The sequence below is a fragment of the Phodopus roborovskii genome, unplaced genomic scaffold (assembly GCF_943737965.1).
Source record: "Phodopus roborovskii unplaced genomic scaffold, PHOROB, whole genome shotgun sequence".
NCBI lineage: Eukaryota > Metazoa > Chordata > Mammalia > Rodentia > Cricetidae > Phodopus > Phodopus roborovskii.
The window spans coordinates 1,283,512-1,302,491 of NW_026126436.1; the positions used below are offsets into that span (position 1 = coordinate 1,283,512).

Here is an 18,980-nt window from a genome sequence, read left to right on the forward strand (position 1 = left end):
AAACTATCAGGGACTTCTCATAGATTCTTAATACTGAGTTTTGTAAATTTAACATGTTCTATAATGAATTAACAGAACATGTTTCTAGGTATATTCTTCATGTGAATCCATATACTTGTGCTTTAGTCTTTTGTTTTCTTTTTAATAGCTTTATTTCTTCAGATTAGAGATTACAATTTCATTTCTACTTTTCCCTTCCTTAAGATATACAAATTCTTGGGTATAGAAGGCCGAGTCACCTTCTCCCAGTGGGAAAGGGAACATGCTTCTTCAAAAAGAGGGAGGAAGGGAGGGCAGGGCAGTTTTCAGATTTAGCAATAGTTGCTAACTTCCACCAAACAGAGACGAGGGGCATAAAGACTAACTTGATCCTGCCTACTCAAGAATGAAAACCCAGACAAATGGCAAATGCTAAAAGCTGGGGAGCTTTCTGAGTTGTTCCTGCTTCCTGTTTGGCATTCTAGACAAAACCCTGTAGGATACGCACAATCAGTGCAGGACAACTGCAAACAATGCAACCGCAGCATGGGGACACCAAGGAAGATGCTGACATCGCAGTCCTCAAGACTCCTTGGTTCCAGCACAGTAGGCTCTGTGTCCAGGAGTGCCTCCATGATCAAAGTAGGCTATGTGGAACGTTGCTGCTAAGCGATGGAATGAGAAATCATTTGGGTCATTGTGATATGGCGCCAGAGTAGGTACTGCAGAGTACAGCCATGGTTCCCAAGAAAAATGTGGCTAAAATACAAGAAGTTATAATTCTCAAGCAGGCTCTAGGAGGTGGAACCAAGTCCAGCAAGCATTCTTGGACACCAGTGTGTATTTGCCGTCACTGCCACTATCATCTCCAGCAAGGTTCTCCTGCTGACAGGCCTCTCATACCCAGGAAGTGTATTGCCCTGATTCTCCTTGGAACCCAGAACCATGTATCTACCTTTCTTCAGCACCAGCTGCAGTCTCAGATCATCTGTCATCTGTGAGAGATCTGGCTTCATAGCATATTCATCTTCTCCATCCGCATAGTACTTGGGCTTCAACTTACTAACCTGGAAGTTCAGGGTGTTGGAATAAAGATGCAAGGCTGGTCGGTGGCTCTTTCTGATGTGCAGGTATATGTATTTAGCGCTGAAATTCTCGATCATGGCTTGGGAGCCCTGCTCCATCAGCTTCTGGGCCAGGCAGAATTGCCAGTGGGAGTATTTCAGCCAGTGAGGTGATGTATCCATGAGGGACATCATCAGGATCCTCTTCCATTTTGGCTAGGACATAGCCCATGATCTTCTGGTCCTCTTCCTCACCAGTGTAGGAGAGCTGGGGCCAGGAAGGGCAATGATACTTCATCTGTAGTTCTCCATCAGGCAAAGCAGTGCAGTAATTCATGTTCATCAGATCATCTGGCCAAGCACGGCGGGTGAGAACAAGAGAGGATACCACGGAGCACAAGTGATACCAACACCATTTGCTTTAAAACAGCAGGGATATCCAAATAGGACTCATACAAGATGAGAAAGAAAGATATCCCTCTATCTCCCATTTCTTTTTGGCAATGCTCTACATAACCTCATCCATCTTCATGCAAGTGGTGTCCCAGTCATGTCCGAAACAAATGACAGCCATGTAGTCCTCCCCCGAAAGGATGGCCCAGTATCCCTGACAGCCATTGTGCAGATCTTGAGCAGGCCTGCGTGTCCGTGTGCCACAAAGCTGACTCGTGAAAGCCCATGTGGCCCGACCGCCTGCTCTTCCACGCAGCACCAGCGCCTCCTGTGCTTTAGTCTTATCCATACCTATCTGTAGCACTCCACCCTCAAAATATTCCCGACGGCCATCTATGGTTCTCAACTAGTATGAAAAAAATCTGTCCTACTCTTTTCCAAAGGTAAGAATTGTGTTTCTTCTCTCCAAAAAGGCTAAAAGGTAGTGGAGTATGGGGTTTGTAAAATTGTATAAGCATAGGAAGATACAGTTTATGAAAACTCAAGAAAAGTTACTGAGGGAAATTATCTGTGGGAATTGGACATGGCATCCAACATCGCCTTAACCACTCAGCCATGACTATGGCACCTAACATTTTCAAAGCAGACAAAATACATAGTCCAGGAAAAATTCAAATAATAAGGTCAAAAATAATAATAACTTTTTATCAGAGACACAATAAATTTCTCTGTGCAAACAAAGTCCACCAAGTAAAATGAGTAGCTACATTTCCATCTCAACTAAATACTTTATCAGTGATCAGTGTTGAGTGTCAGCCTAGTATCACTCTTCTACCCACGATGGTCTTCCCATGTTCCTCTTTGGGATGAGAACAAACAACAGAGCAGGGAGAAGTCAGAGAAGGTCTCTAGAGCTGTGATTCTAGTGTTTAGGATCTACCTTGTCTGCAGACCAAAGGAATTCTCCAATGTTTTTGATCCAAGGATGTATCCACAACCTGGACAACGTTGTTCAAAAATACACCAGACATCTGACGAAAATATGGAGATTATATTTCTTGTTGGCTTTACACAATGTTGCTTGTGACAGCAGAAATAGAGTGGTATCTAGGGAATGCCCTATTTCATGAAGCTCCTTAGTGAACCAAGACTCCTCCTTGGAAAATAAGAGGCATCCTGTGGATGCATGATTAGCACCAGTAACACCGTTTTGCAAAATTTGAAGGATAGAGGAACATAGAAGATAGAAAAAATGTACCATATTTTTATGTTTAAATGTTTTTTAAGAAATATTACTTTTTAATTGTATATAGACTGTGGTTATGCTTGACTTTCTACATCCTGGTGCTGGAATTACAGGCAGTTGTGTGTTGAATTAGGTACCAAACCCAGGTCTTCTGGAAGCTCTCTTAAGTGCTGAGCCATCACTTTAGCACCATGTTTAAGTTTTTTTACATAACTCTGTTTTAATGAAGAATTTTCAGGTCTAAAGTACATCATCTTAGTGTAATTGTGCACCTTAATAAATTTAAAAGTATAACAGAGCAAAATTATTTTAAAATCTCATTTGAAAGTTTAATGAAGTGCAATTATATATTTTTAGATTTTAAATTTTGAATAAAATATTTTAATTTAAATTTTTATTGTACTTCTTGTCATCTTCAACTAGAGTGATTTAATTCAAATATAAAAAAGTCACTTAAAATGGAGCTCCAAGGTGTGAAAAGTAGGAGACAAGGGCTACAAAGGGAACAATGGGGGAAATGTGGGGGTTAATTTAACTGGGGAGGGTGGGAGAAGGTAATATAGTAAAAAGGCAGAAAGGAAAGATACTAAGAGTAAGGATGTTTGGAAACTCATAAGGAAACAAATTATTTTATAAGCTTACTTTAAAAATACAGTGTGTGTGTGTTTGTGTGCGCACGCACACGCGTGTGTGTGTGTGCATGCGCATTCATGCGTGCACACGCAAACATGGATATGTAAATAAGAGATTGATAGACAGATGGAAGATAATGGATGAATGAATAGATCGATGATCAGACAGATGGGTGGATGGATGGATGGGTTGTAAGAGTCAGCATATGAGGTTGTCACCTGCTAAATATTGTTCCCTAGGCATGACAAGAAAGCTGCACTCATGAACTCTCCAAGATATGTCTGCCTGAACAAAACTTGCACATTAGTTGACATGCTACTGCAGACTCAAAGAACTCTGAAGGTTCTAAACTCTAGGTGATTGACTACATGTGGTCAATGGCTGCTGAGATGGATAATCCGTTCCCACTATAGATGAATTACCATATAGCTTGTCCAATCACAAGGGTGTAAACCCCTGATTCATGTATATGTGAACAAGGCTAAATGGACACAGCACTCCATAGGCCATTTGTGTGTAACATTAATAATTAAAGAATTAATAAAGAAGTTAGGGAGTAGTTGGTAGTTGGTTGGAGGTGGGTTAGGGAGGACAGGAGTAATTTAGGTACAGGATTCTTATATCTGCCACCTCAGTCTTAATTGTTAGGGTTGCTTGCAGATGAATCAATTTGTACCATCACCCCATAGACATTTATTCTCAAAGGGGGGAAAAAAGAATTCTTAAGTAACACTGTAAAATTTAAGTTATTTCTAGAAATAGGTAATTAAACTTACTTTAAAAAATATAAAAATTAGTCACTTCTCATTAAACTTAAATATCTATTCTTATCCATATGTTAGCTTTAGCCTTCATTTGGTAATAGACAAAAAGGGGGAAATGTGGTGATAAATTATTTATGATTTATAAAAGCTTGCCAGGGTTTTCATAAAGGAAAGCCAGCCACAAGCTATAGAGATCAGGCAGTGGTGGTATACACCTTTAATCCTAAATCCTCAGGATTAAGAGGTAAACAGATCTCTGTTCATTCAAGGACACCATGGCCTGTAGAAAGACACTTGATTGGATTCCTGGGAAACAATCCAATTGTGATGTCTGACCTGAGAAAATGACATATTCCTTTCCCCATGATATAGAGAAGACAAAATATATTACTTTTTTTCTAAAAATGAACTTTCACAGAGTTTTGAATGTGAATATATATACATTTTGTAATTGAAGGAATATTCTATACTATTAATTAGTGCAATTACATAATATCCATGAAGAAATCAAAGAGTTTCTAAGTGTTCATACAGTATTATCAAAAATCCTGAAAAGAAAACCAAACCATTAAGTAAAAAAAAAAAAAGCTATTTTGCTTGATGTATAATGAAATGTTTCTAAAAATGGAATAAAGCCTTTAATGGTGCATGTACTGAAATTTTTTCTGATTTATTTATTTTTCTTATTTTACATATCAATGCCAGTTCCCTCTCCCTCCCTCCCTCCCTTTCCCTTTCCCTCTCTCTCTCCCTCTGTCCCATGCCCCACCACCAGCACCCTCCCATCCCATCCCCCCCCAACACCACAGGGAGGGTGATGCCTTCCAGTAGGGATCAACAAAATTTTATATTTAACATCTGATATATATATTTACAGTTTCATCACCTTTAAATGAAGCTGCATCCCTTTAAAATATTTAAATGTGTAAAGGGAGTTTGGAGAGTAAGTTGAAGTGACAAGGGGAGATTACTTTAAAATTTTCCACAGAATCAGAACACAAAGGAATCCAAACTGTTACATGGTCTGCTGACTATAAGCTGATTGACAATTCAGTGTCCTCTTCTCTAGTGTTCAAATTCTGTTTTATAATATATTTTTATTTGTTTTTTATTTTACGAGATTATGTGACAGTTTCTTGTTTTTGTTTTGTTTTGTTTCTTTGTTTTTTAAGACAGGGTTTTTCTGTGTAACTTTGTAGACCAGGTTGGCTTCAAACTCATGGTGATCAGCCTGCTTCTGACTTCTAAGTACTGGAAGTAAAGGCATGGCCCACCACTGCCCAGCTAATGACAGGTATTCTTGATTATTAATTTGACTGTATCAGGAATTAACTAAAACCTATTGGCTTGGATATTTTTTTATTTTTTATTTTTCTGAACAAAATTATTTGAAGTGAGAAAACCCACTTTTAATATAGATCTTATGAGGTTTGGAAATCTAACTTTAATCTGGGCCATACCTCCTGGTAGAAGCCTACATAAAGAAGAAGGAACAAGGATGTGCTCATTCTTTGCCTGTTTGTTCTTGTACTCTTTAGCAAGCCCATATTTTCACTGCCATTGCATCCTAAGTCTCAGGAAGTCTGGTGTTTACTGATGACCAGCTAAGACATTCAACCTCATGGAATAACTGGATTATTGGACCTTCCTTTGATAGACAGTCATTGTTAGAATAATTGGATTACATTCTGTAAGCCATTCTGATAAATTCTGTGTGTGTCTGTATATGTGTCTGTGTGTGTGTGTGATATATATATATATATATATATATATATATGTGTGTGTGTGTGTGTGTGTGTTATATATGAATGTTATGTTTTATATATGAATGTGTTATATGAATATAAAATCCATATATATGAATTATATATAATTCATATATATGGATTTTGTATGCATTCCATATTTTATTATTTATATATATTCATTATATAAATTCTGTTTCTTGATTAATTCAGATTATAAGATTATTACATCAGTTCCTTCTTTTTTGCCTTCTAATTCTTCCTATTAACCCTGTCCTTGTTCTCTTTGAAATTTAAGCACTTTTCTTTCTTTAGTTGTTTTTTACATATGTATTTTTCTAAATATAACCTACTCAGTCTGAATTATGTTACTTAGAAGTAGGATACTAGGGCTTACCATTTACTATTGTATAACCAATTGTGTGCTTCTCCCTGAGGAAGACTATTTTTCCCACTCTAAGCATTCCTTCTTGCCCATAGGTTTTTTTTTGTTTGTTTGTTTGCTTGCTTTTTGTTTTGTTTTAGTTTTTATTTATTTTTTGGTATTGTTGTTTTTTTTCTTTTTTTAAACATAGGGTCTAGGCTTCATGAACTTTCTGATACCCACTTCCCTATGTTCATTAGTGCCATCCTTGTCTGACTCATGTTTAGGCAGCCATGTTGGTGAAACTTCATGGGTGTAGCTTCTGACATTAGTAGGAGACACAATTTCACAGCAAATTCCCTGATATTCTGGATTATAGAGTCTTGTCACCTCTTCTGCAATGATCCCTGAACAGGAGCTGTGTTGTAGAGGTGTCTTCATCACCGTAATCCCCACATAAACAATAAACTTTTATCCATACACTCAAAGAAAACTGCAGTTCTCATCCCATGCAAGGAAACTTTTCTTGTCCACAGATGTAATCCATAAGAGGGAATCACAAGACATCAAAATGCATAGTGACAAAACCTGTTTGGGACATTAAAAATGTAAATTTTCTGACTTAGTGTTTTCTGGCTTTATTTATATTTAAGGGAAAATTTTCATAACCCCAATTCTGTTTTAATAGATATCTTAGTACATGAAGGGCAGAATTTTCTAGATATGCATTTGTGTAGTGCAAAACACACACACACACACACACACACACACACACACCAACCAACCAGAAGAGGACAAGAATGAACTCATGAAGTAATTATTTAATTTAAAATTAAATCAATAATACAAAATTTACAAAGGATTATTTCATGTGTAGGACTCTGCTGCATTCTATGAGGTGTAGTAAGTTCTAGAACAAAGAGCCTCAACTGACAAAAATGATATTTGTGATAAAAATTTTATCCAGTTATCTTTCAACCTACTGGTTGAAATGGTTAAAACTGTTGGAGTTGTGGAAGCTGGTTTTATTAAACTAAGAAAGAAATTACAGAATTAAAGAAAAGTTAAAAAAGACAACTCCTGGTCAATGTTTCATGTAGACAATTGGATAGAATGTACTTCTTTATTAATCTCCTTTTAGATTATTTTATGAGTTTTATTTAAATTAGAAACAATCTTATTTTATATATCAATCCTAGTTCTCTCTCCATCCCATCCTCCAATGCCCTCCACAGAACCCCTGCCATGCTATACCCATCCACTCCCCAGGGAGTGTGAGACCTTCCAAGGGAGATCATCAAAATCTGTCAAGTCATTTGGGGCAGGGCCTAGGCCCTCACCAGTGTATCTAGACAATGAAGTTCATTCCTGCATTAGGGATACATCCCTATTCCACAGCCAGAGACTCCATACACTGCCCAGTACTCCTAGCTGACACCCACATTCAGGGGCACTAGTTCAGTCCTATGTTGGTTCCCCAAGCTGTCAGATTGGGGTCCATGAGTTCTGACATGCTCAGGTCAGCTGTTTCTGTAGGTTTTTCGAGAGTGGTCTTGACCACATTGCTCATAACTCCTCCCTATCTACAATTGGATTCCCAGAGTTCAGTTCAGTGTTCAGCTGGGAATCTCTGCTTTTACTTTTATCAGCTACTGGATGAAGGCTCTAGGATGGGATTTAAGGGAGTCATCATTCTCATTATAGGGGAAGGGCATTTAAGGTAGCCTCTCCACTATTGCATAGAATCCTAGTTGGGGGTCATCATTTGGGAACTCTGTACAATTCCCTAGTGCCAGATTTCTTTAAACCTATAATAGCTCACTATATTGATATGTCTCTTTTCTTGTTCTCCTCTATTCATCTCCCCACTACATATTTCTGATCTCTCTTGTTCTCCTCTCTCTTCTTCTTCTCCCCTCCTCTTTCTCTGACCTTCCACCCCCTTCCCCCCTTTCACAATTTGTTCAGGAGCTCTTGTCCCTTTCCCATTCACCATGGGACCATGTATGTCTTTCTTATGGATCTCCTTGTTTCCTAGCTTCTCTAGAGGTGTGAGTTGTAGCAAAGGATTACAAATCCTTTGCTCTATGAATAATATCTGTACATACCATGTTTTTTTTTCTGTGACCTCATGTAGCATGGTTTCTTCTAGGTCCATCCATTTGCCAGCAAAGTTCAAGATTTCATTGTCTTTTTGTATAAATGTACCACATTTTCTCCATCCATTCTTCGGTTGAGGGGAATTTAGATTTTTTTCAGGTTTGGGCTATTACAAATAATGCTGCTATGAACATAGTTGAATAGATGTCCTTGTTATATATATCCTTGTTTTATATGTCCTTGTTGGGTAAATGCCTAAGAGTAGATGTGCTGGATCTTGAGGTGGACTGATTCTAGTTTTCAAGAGAAACTTCTATACTGATTTCTAAGATGGCCATACAAGTTTACACTCCCAACAGCAATGGAGGTGTGTTCCCCTATCTCTATATCTTATGCGGCATAAACTGTCCTTGGTATTTTAATTTTAGCCATTCTGACAGGAGTAAGATGGTATCTCAGAGTTGTTTTGATTTGCATTTCCCTAATGGCTAAGGGTGATGAGAATTTTCTTAGGTGTCTTTCAACCATTTGAGATTGCTCTATTAAGACACGGGATGGAGGGAGAGAGGAAGAGGGAATTGGGATCAATATGTAAAATAAGAAAAATAAATAAATAAGAAAAGATTTTCTGTTTAGTCCTGTACACCAATTTTTAATTGAATTATTTGCTATTTTGGTGACTAGTTTCTTGAGTTCTTTGTATATTTTGGAAATCAGCCCTGTGTCAGATATGGGGTTGGTGAAGATCTTTTCCCATTTTGGGGACTGCTATTTTGCCTTGTTGACTGTGTCTTTTGCCTCAGAGAAGCTTCTCAGTTACAGGAGGTCCCATTTATTAATTGTCGATATCAGAATCTGTGCTACTGGTGTTCTGTTCAGGACTTGGTCTTCTGTGACAATTTGTTGAAGGGTACCTCCCTCTTTCTTTTCTAAGATCAGTGTAGCTGGATTTATGTTGAAGTCTTTGACCCATTTGGACCTGAGTTTTGTACATGGAGATAGATATGGATCTATCTGCAATTTTCTACATGTCTACATCCAGTTATGCCAGCACCATTTCTTGATAATTCATTGTTTTTCTATTGTATAGTATTAAGTTCTTTATTAAAAGCCAGGAGTTCATTGATGTGTGGGATTAATATCAGGGTTTTCTATTCAATTTCATTGACCTGCTTTTGTGCCAATACCAAGCTATTTTCATTACTATAGCTCTACAGTAGAGGTCAAAGTCAGAAATGATAACCTTTGTTGTACAGGGTTGTTTTGATTATCCTGTTTTTTGTTTGTTTTTATTTATTTTTTGTTTGTTTATCCACATAAAGTTGAGCATTGTCCTTTCAAGGTCTGTGAAGAATTGTGCCAGGATTTTGATGAGGATACATTTAATATGTAGATTGCTTTTGGCAAGATTGCCATTTTTACTATGTTGATCCTACATATCCAAAAGCATGGGAGATATTTCCGTTTTCTGGTATCTTCTTTCTTTAAAGACTCAAAGTTTTATCTCATATAGGTTTTTCCTGTTTGGTCAGAGTTACAGCAGAATATTTTATGCTGTTTGTCACTTTTGTAAAAGATGGATGTTTCTCTGATTCCTTCTCAGCCCATTTATCATCTGTATATAGTAGGGCTACTAATTTTTTTTTTTTTTTGAGTTAATGTTGTTTCCTCATACTTTGTTGAAGGTGTTTATCAGCTGTGGGAGTTCCGTGGTAGAATTCTTTGGGTCACTTATGTAAACTATCATATCATCTGAAAATGGTGAAAGTTTTACTTCTTCCTTTCCAATTTGTATCCCCTTGATCTCCTTTTCTTGTCCTATAGCTCTAGCAAGGACTTCAAGAACAATATTGAAGAGATATGGAGAGAGTGCACAACCTTGGCTTGTTCCTGATTTTAGAGGAATTGCAGTGAGTATCTCTCCATTTAGTTTGGTGTTGGCTGTCGATTTTCTGTATTTTGCCTTTATTATGTTTAGATATGTTCCTGTTATCCCTGATCTCTCCAAAACCTTTATCCTGAAGCGGTGTTCAATTTTGCCAAAGACTTTTTCAGTATCTAATGAGATAATCATGTGGTTTTTCTTTTACAGTTTGTTTATGTGGTGGATTACATTGATGGATTTTGGTAAGCTGAACCATCCCTGCATTTCTGCGATGATGCATACTTGATCATGGTAAATGATTTTTCTGATGTGTTTTGGATTATATTTGCCAGGATTTTAACACCATATGCTTTATGTGAGTTTTTTTCAAACTATTTTCCATATATTCTAAATGGGATTAATTATACAGCACAATAAATAAAATACAAGATTGAAAGAAAACAGAACAATACATTCCTTTATGTTTGATAAAACTCAGCTCTATTTACCAAACAGGTCAATGGCTTTTCAAACATTCTCATCATTGTACTTCCCCTTAAAGTATACTGCTAGGTACTGACATGCTGCTGAACAAGTCAAAAATGCAATGTGTGTGAAAAGGGAAGTAGCACTTCCCTTTTCATATGGCTTCTCTTATTCTTTGTCTTTTAAAGACTCTCTTTCTCTCCCTTTATCTCAGGAGTGCCAGTGCACAAGTGTGTGAGTGAATGTGTTCAAAGAGGCCTGGAAAAGGTGTTCAAACCCGGAAATTGGAGGTACATGAGATTCTGAGCTTCCAGCTATGTGTGCAGATGATAGAACTGGGATCCTTTAAAAGAGAAGAAAGTGTCCTTAACCATTGAGCAATATCTCCAGCTAACACTTATATTTTTCTTTCTTTTTTATTATTGTTATTATTTTTCTTATTTTACATATTGATTCCAGTTCTCTCGCCCTCCCTCCCATGCCCCCTGACTCCACCTCCCATCGCATCCCTCCCCAATGCACAGGGAGGGTGATGCCTTCCAGGAGGGAGCATCAAAATCTGTCAAGTCATTTGGAGTAGGGACTAGGCCTGCCCTCCTGCCTCTAGGCTAAGGAAATATCCCTCCATGGGAAATGTGCTCCCAAAGTCCTTTTGTACACCAGGGATATATCTTGGCTCCACTGACATAGGTCCCTTAGACTGCTCAGGCCTTCTAACTGAGACCCACATCCAGGGGGTCTGAGTGTGTCCAATGCTGGTTTCCCAGTTATCATTTTGGGGGTCTATGAGCTCCCCATTGTTCAGGACAGCTGTCTCTGTGGGTTTCTCTAGCCAGGTCTTGACCCCTTTTCTTATCACTCCTCCCTTTCTGCAACTGGATTCTAGGAGTTCAGTTCAGTGTTTAGCTGTGGGTGTCCCACTTCTGTCTCTATCAACTACTAGATGAGGGCTCTATGATGGCATATAAGTTAGGATACAAGAAGGTACCTAAGAGATTCGTATGTCCCTCACAGAAGTGGAAAGGAACAAGAGCTCCTGAGCATATTGGGAGGGCAATGAGTGGAGAGGGAGCTAGGAGAAAGATAAGGAGAGGAGAACATGTGGGGCCAGGAAGATCAAATAGATGAAAGCAGATAGAGACAGAGAGAGAGAGAGAGAGATACTGTAATAGAGGGGGCCATTATAGTTTTGAAGAGAAAACTAACTCTAGAGAAATATCCAAAGATTTCCCCAATTTATAATCTGAGCAAAAGTAGAAAGGCTACATTAAATGCCCTTCCCTGATAATGAGACTGATAACTAACTTATATGTCATTATATTAATCTTTATGCATGGTTTCAATGATCAAAAGACCCACATGGTTACCATTCCTGTCCAAATGAGTAAACAAAATAAAAAGTAAATAAATAAAACACAAAACTTGTAATCTGGATGGTGCCACTCTGACACTAACAGCTTTTGTCAATCCACCAAGACAGATTCTTGACAATCATCCTTAATAAGAATGGATGTGCTTCATCACACCTTGAAATGTAAAATAGTAAATAAATAAAAATACAAAAGATAATACTTCATGTATATTTTGGGCAACAAATGCTCATAGACCATAGAGGTAACTGATGGTTACAAAGTGGGATCTACATACATCCCTGCCTAACGTAGCTTCTTTTTGGTACAGAAAACTGTATCTCTGACTCCAAATGGAGTGAAGGCAAGATACCAAGTTTAAAATTCTCTGTCAATGGCTGTTTTACTAATTATCCAGATTCTGAGGCAATCATACAGCCGTAATCATTCACCTCACGCCTGGAAACATAAGTCTTGTTCTTTTGATGAATATTTATAAGACAGTGTAAAGCAGTCTACTTTCTTTTCCCTCCAGGCAAGACAATTTGGAGTTCATCAATATGTATTACCAAGGACTTTTATAAAAGGCACTTCAAAGAAAATTCATCAGGCATTCCTTTTGTCTTGATTTCTGTTAGACTGATACTTCCTTTTGACAAGTATCAATAAATTATCCTCTGATGGCTAGAAACTTGATGTCTTATTCAGAAACTTCCTCACACAGCAAAACATGTTCATGAGTTTCAAGTGGTATTATTAAAATTCTGCATCTAATTTAAGGACGGACAGAAGATATGCAAATTAATGACAATAAAACAAGCATATATAGTCACCCTGAAGCACAACTGGTGAATTTCCTGTATTTGAGAGCTTTCTTGCTGTATACATCTTGTGGCTTTATTATTTGATATGTGGACATATTTACAGTTCCTACACAAGCAAAGCAAAGCTAAGCTGCCTTCCTTGAGATGGCAAAGGACCTTATAAAATGAAGCCAGATTAGTATAGCTAGGAAAAGCAGAGAATGACAAGCTCTCTTTCTCCATAAGGCTGATGGATTTCTCTTTTGAATATGATTGGATAGAATCACATTTCCATAAGCCAAGGGTGAACAAATGGAATTGTCTAAACTAACAACGAAAAGAAAATCATCAGTGCACTCTTTAATCGGCAGTGCAAAGGATACTAAACCTCTTTATTTGCATTCTTTCATTTAAAGGGGCTTAGTTATTTTGGTTTATTACTTTGACGAAGAGTATTTGAAATAGAGAATTCTACTGATACCTATTTCTATAAATAAACACATAAAACAGCATGCTGACTAAAGAGTCCATCGTATTTTATAGCTCCACTCACACTTTACAAAGCTGTGGTTCTAATTATAAAAGCATTTCATATTCAAGAAATGATTTTGTCATTACCTGGCATAGTGTACTATAAATATAAATGCTAAGCTAAATTTTAAGAAGACATGATGGGAGAAAAAGTGTGGCATTTCAGCATAAATATACATTTTGTAAACTGACTCTACTATTAATCACACAGTTATTCTATATAAGTTTATGTACAACAAGTGAACATACATAGCATTTTGTAAAACTATAATTCACTATACATAATGAGCCTGGAATTCACTATTTATTTTACAATAAAGCAACAAAGAAGTAAAGCTTTCATACAACTACTGAATGCAAAAGAACACATTTGTAATATAAAGATTTAATTATGTACTTAGCATGGTATTAAAGAAATATTCCTCAAACATAGATTATATTTAATATAACCTGGTTTGGTACTAATGCTGATGGTGAGACCTGAACTTCATTTTCAACTTGGGAGAACAAATATGCCATTGCAATTTTAAAATTTTTTATTAATTTGTAAGTGCTAAAAATATACAGAAAACACATCTAAATATTTATGACCATTTGGTTGCTTTATAGTTGTTTATTTGTTTGTTTTTGAGTGAGGACTTCACTATGTAGTTCCAACCTGGAACTTACTGTGTATTCTAAGGTAACTTAAAACACACAGAGATTTGCCTGCCACTGCCTCCCAAGTGTTGGAAGAAAGGACTACCAACTACACCTCAGATCTTTGTAATTTTTTTTTTTAAAATTTGACATAGACATTTTTCTTACCATTATTGGAGAGTATTGAAGCAGATGGGAATTGGGTCTATGTATTTAGATCTGTGTTTATATGCACATATATTTTATTGATTGTTTGAGAACTTTATACATCTTATTTTTTTATCACATCCACTGTCTCAAACCCTACCCTCACCCCAACTCACATATCACTGCACACCTGCCCAAACTTGTGTTCTCATTTTTTGGGGGAGGGGGTTCATGGGTACATGTTCTTGGGTACATGGATATTCACTAGACTGTGTTCAACTATCAGAGAATGTACCCTTAAGAATCTAACTCTCCCGCTTCCCTCAAGCATCAATTTTCAATAGCTATTCAGTTAGGGGTGATCACTTCTCTCTCTATTTGGGGACTTAGTATGGCTTAAAAGAGCTGCCACAGTTCTTTGCATGCTATCACAACTTCTGTGAGTCCTATGTTCAACTGCACTTTTAGGTGTGAAAATCAATGTTTTGTTGTGGTCATGCACAGCCTCTGGGTCTTTTATTACCTGTCCCATCTTCTGCTATTATGCCTGAGCTTTGGGAAGATAAGTGTGTGATATATGTGTTCCATCTATGGTTGAGAACTCTACAATTGTTTAATCCTCAAACTTTAGTCGATTGTGGTTCTCTGTGTTAATCAGCATCTACTACAACTACAACAACAACAACAAAAAGAAAGAAAGAAAGGAAGAAAGGAAGGAAAGAAGGAAGGAATAAAGAAGAAAGAAAGAAAGGAAGAAAGAAAGAAAGAAGTTCTTCTCTGTTGAGCATTGACAATCACACTGATATAAAGGAATAATAATAAAATCTCAAGGAATTTGTTTAATAGTATGTATCTTTACCAGAATAATAATAGTGGTTTGCACTGTGATACTCTGGGAAGATAGGGAAACATGGAAGTCCAACTGCTTCAATATTGTTTAACTTTGGATGATTGTACAAATGCTTCATTGTGAGATCACATAATGTTGGCTCCACGCACATGAAGCAGATCTGCATGTCCCTGAGAAGAAAGACTGTGGTGCTGATGGACAAGAACATCATGATGTTCATGGCCATCCTGAGGCATCTGGAAAAACAAACCAGCTCCAGAGAAACTGATGCCTCATTTGGGGAGCATGAGAGCTTTGTGTTCATGAAAGAGAATCTCATTGAGATTAGGGACATTCTGCTGGCCAATAAGGTGCCTGTTAGTGCCTCTGCTGGTTGTCATCCTGTGTGAGGTCACAATGCTAGCTCAGAACACTGGTCCAGGGCCTGAGACCTCTTCCATCTTGGCTTTTGTCATTACCACTAAAATCTGCAGAGGTACATTTGAAATTATGAGTGATGTGAAGCTGATAGAAACTGGAGACAAATAGGAGCCAGTGAAGGCACAGTTCTGGGCATAATGAACATCTCCTGATTCTTCTCCAGGATGCCATTCATTGGGTTATTAATAGTGACAGCATTTACAACCCAGAAGTGTTGTAAATTCCTAGAGGGTGTCCAAATGTTTCCAGTGTTTGTCTACAAACAAGTTACCTGACAGTTGCCAAAGTGCCACACTCCCTTATCAATGGGTACAAGAAGGTTCTGGCTTTTTCTTTGGAAAATGAGTCCACCTTCCCACTTGCTGAAAAGGTCAAGGCCTTCTTGACTGATCTACTTCATTTGTGGCTACACCTCCTGTGGTTATGGCACCTGCTCCTGATGTTGCTGCAGCTCGAGCCAAGGAGGAATCCAAGGAACAGTTGCAAGAATCAGATCCAGATCAGGATATGGAATTTGGTCTCTTTCACTAATCGCCTCAAAGCAACCAACTCACCTAGTTTAATTTGAGAAACATGGAATAAAGGCTTACTTGTCTTTTAAAATGTTGTTTCTTCCCAAATGCCCATGACCTTTAAAGTTTCTATTCTGGATAATAGTACTAATAAGGGTTTAATTATGTTCTATGGGTATTAAATCCAATCATATAGTGCTAGGTAGTTCCAATAGTATTCATTTATGCCACTACATTTACATTCTGCTAGCCATTCAGAGAAAAATAAAATAGATCTGCCCTGTAGCTCTATTAGTTACCTATGGCTAAGTAATGACTTCAAAATGCAATGACTTAAGAGACCATTTCCATTTTTATGGATTTGAGAACTCTGTTGGCAGGTCTGTAGTGAAGTTAGAATGAAGGCATTGGCTGGGGTGTAGTCAACCAAGGATGTGACTATGTCTGGAAAATTCCCTCCAAGCTCACATGGCTATATCACATGGCCTTGGCTACACACAGGTCCTATCCTAGAAGTCTTATTCTCTTACCATGTATACCGATCTGTGTGAAGGCCTAAGTTTCCTTATATCTTAAATGACATGACTTCTGGCTTTCCCTGAGTAGATAAACCAACACATTAAGGAGGGTAACACAATAACCTATAAATGAGTCATAGATGTCACTATCCATCACTTCTATCCTATTCTAGTAGCTAAAATTGAAGCAAATCATTGACTCTAACCTACTAACCATAAAGAAGGTTTATAATTTATACTACACATCTTTTGAAGAGGCACTTATTAAACACACTTGGACATAATTAAATATTTAGCTAAGTGTTTCCATGATATGTGAGAATATACTAAACAACTGAAAACAACATCCACATGATATTAAAATGCACAACAAATTCAATTTTCATTCATTAGTGGAATGTTTTATTCTAAATCTCAAATGAAATAGTGTTTTGCAATGCAAAAGGAAAAATGGAAAGAATGTAGTGTGTGTGTGTGTGTGTGTGTGTGTGTGTGTGTGTGTGTGTGTATGATTCCTAGTCTGTATGTGCTTCATTCACTTACTGATATATTCCTTTGCTCAGTGAAAAATATGCATATATGAGAACAAGCAAGAAGTGTTTTTTCATATTTAAAAATAGATATAAATATCCTTTAACCCTACAGAAAAAAGATAATAAGATTTAACACAAAATTAGGTATAAACTGTGGTATTATAAGAACTGTTTTAAAAATTCTTGCTGGTGTTATGCATAAAAATCACTGAAGGTAGGCTAAGATGTTAAGACTGAGTAGGAGATAGTAAAATAATTAGATGACGGACAATGAGAAGTAAATCACACCATGATCATGAAGACGAAAAATGTAAATGGATTTAAAATACACGCTTAAGAAAAATGACAGTTTCATCTCTCACTGAAAGGAGATATGCACTGATTTTTTCTTATTGTTGCTTGAGAAGAATTTGTACATCCATTTCACAGTTGCAGAAATTTCTAGAATGATGAGAGAAAACAATGTTATATCTGAACTATACCTCAGGATTGAGTTGACTCATTGCCTTTTCTGAAAATGCACTGTCGTATCAATAGCCATGTCAATGTGAGAAATAAAAGAATGTGGCCTTCTGTTTCAATCAGAACATCCATATTATTTCTATTATGTAAAAAATAAAATTCAATTTGTACATCAACTTTTTTGTAAGTACCACTGAAACTAAACCATTAGTTTTTCCTTTTGAGGCATGAGTGTTGCAATAAGAGCTACCTGGTATATATTTCTTAGAATATTAAAAGGTCCATTTGGAATACACTGAACATCAGAGAAAGAACAATATATACAGAGAAATATGCAGAAAGAAGGGGTTTGCACCTCATCATATTTACATTCTTATCTTGTTTCATTCCTATGTAGGTTTCTGACATTTGTCATATAAAGGTTTTAAATCACAATTTCTTTAAAGAAAATAATTGAAATTCACTCAATGATTGAGAATATCAAAAAGAGTAATTTATGTAAAAACTAGGGGCAATGTCTGACACTTAGTAAGCTCTAATAAATATGTATGGTTAACTTGATCCTACATATAATATTGTTAGGAATGATTTGATAAATGAAACTAAGTTGATTACAAAATTACTTTTAAGTATTTTGAAGATTTACAAGTAGCAAGATTTATAACATCAATGTTTTACTTTATTTACATAAAAAAGGAGGAGTTCCTAGAGGCCAGAGATGCTGCTAGTCTTTGTTGGGGCATAGCAACAATTGTGCCAATTGTATTTTACTCTACACAGTGATTTGCTGAAAGTGGAGGCATATAAGCAAAACACCAGAATACTTGAATGCATAGTATCATATGGGCTTCACAAAATTACTACATATCACTCTTGACTTTAATTGCCCAATCAGGCTCATAAGTATGTGAAACAGTCTTTCTATTTAAAGAATATCTGGCTGGTACTTTAGCTCAGTGGTAGAATGCTTGCCTAGCTGTGTGAGACACTAGGTTCAATTCTTAGTAGCTCAAGTATTAATAATTGTTATTAACATAAAATAATGTCTTTTTGTAATGGTTTTCAAAGACTGTATTCCTTCTATATATAACCGAAGCAAAAATATAGGTAGTTTTAAAGTTTTCAAGTTTCTTAGCAGCTGACACATCCTGGAGTACACAGTGTATTAGGTCAGAATACTCAACAGCTTCAAAAGCAGTTATATGATAACATTATCTCTAAATGTCACAGATATTAAAATAATCAAGTAAAAGCTTCTTATATTATCTAAAACTAAAACCAAAATAAACTCATCCACAAAATGAATAGCACTCATTATATATTCTTAACGAGCCATATTTTAACTTATATTTTATTAGTTTTTAATTTTAAAAATTCTATTAGTGCTCCTGACATGTTATGCTCATAGAAGGTATGCTGTATCACTTCATTCTTGGTATATATTTCTAACTAGGGTAAGGGAAATCGTTTGGGGGTCAAGCACTTACTGAATTATTATGACGACCTAGGTTCAAATATCCAGAGTCCATCTAAAGGTAAATGAGGTAGTATGTCTCTATTCCCAGTGCTTCTATAGGT

General features: G+C 36.7%; 2 pseudogenes; one reads left to right on the forward strand and one right to left on the reverse strand.

Annotated features, from left to right (window-relative positions):
* Window positions 1-762: 762 nt before the first annotated feature.
* LOC127224457 (N-alpha-acetyltransferase 11-like) lies at window positions 763-1,785 on the reverse strand (annotated as a pseudogene).
* A 13,282-nt stretch (window positions 1,786-15,067) lies between these two features.
* LOC127224458 (60S acidic ribosomal protein P0-like) lies at window positions 15,068-15,908 on the forward strand (annotated as a pseudogene).
* Window positions 15,909-18,980: the final 3,072 nt, after the last annotated feature.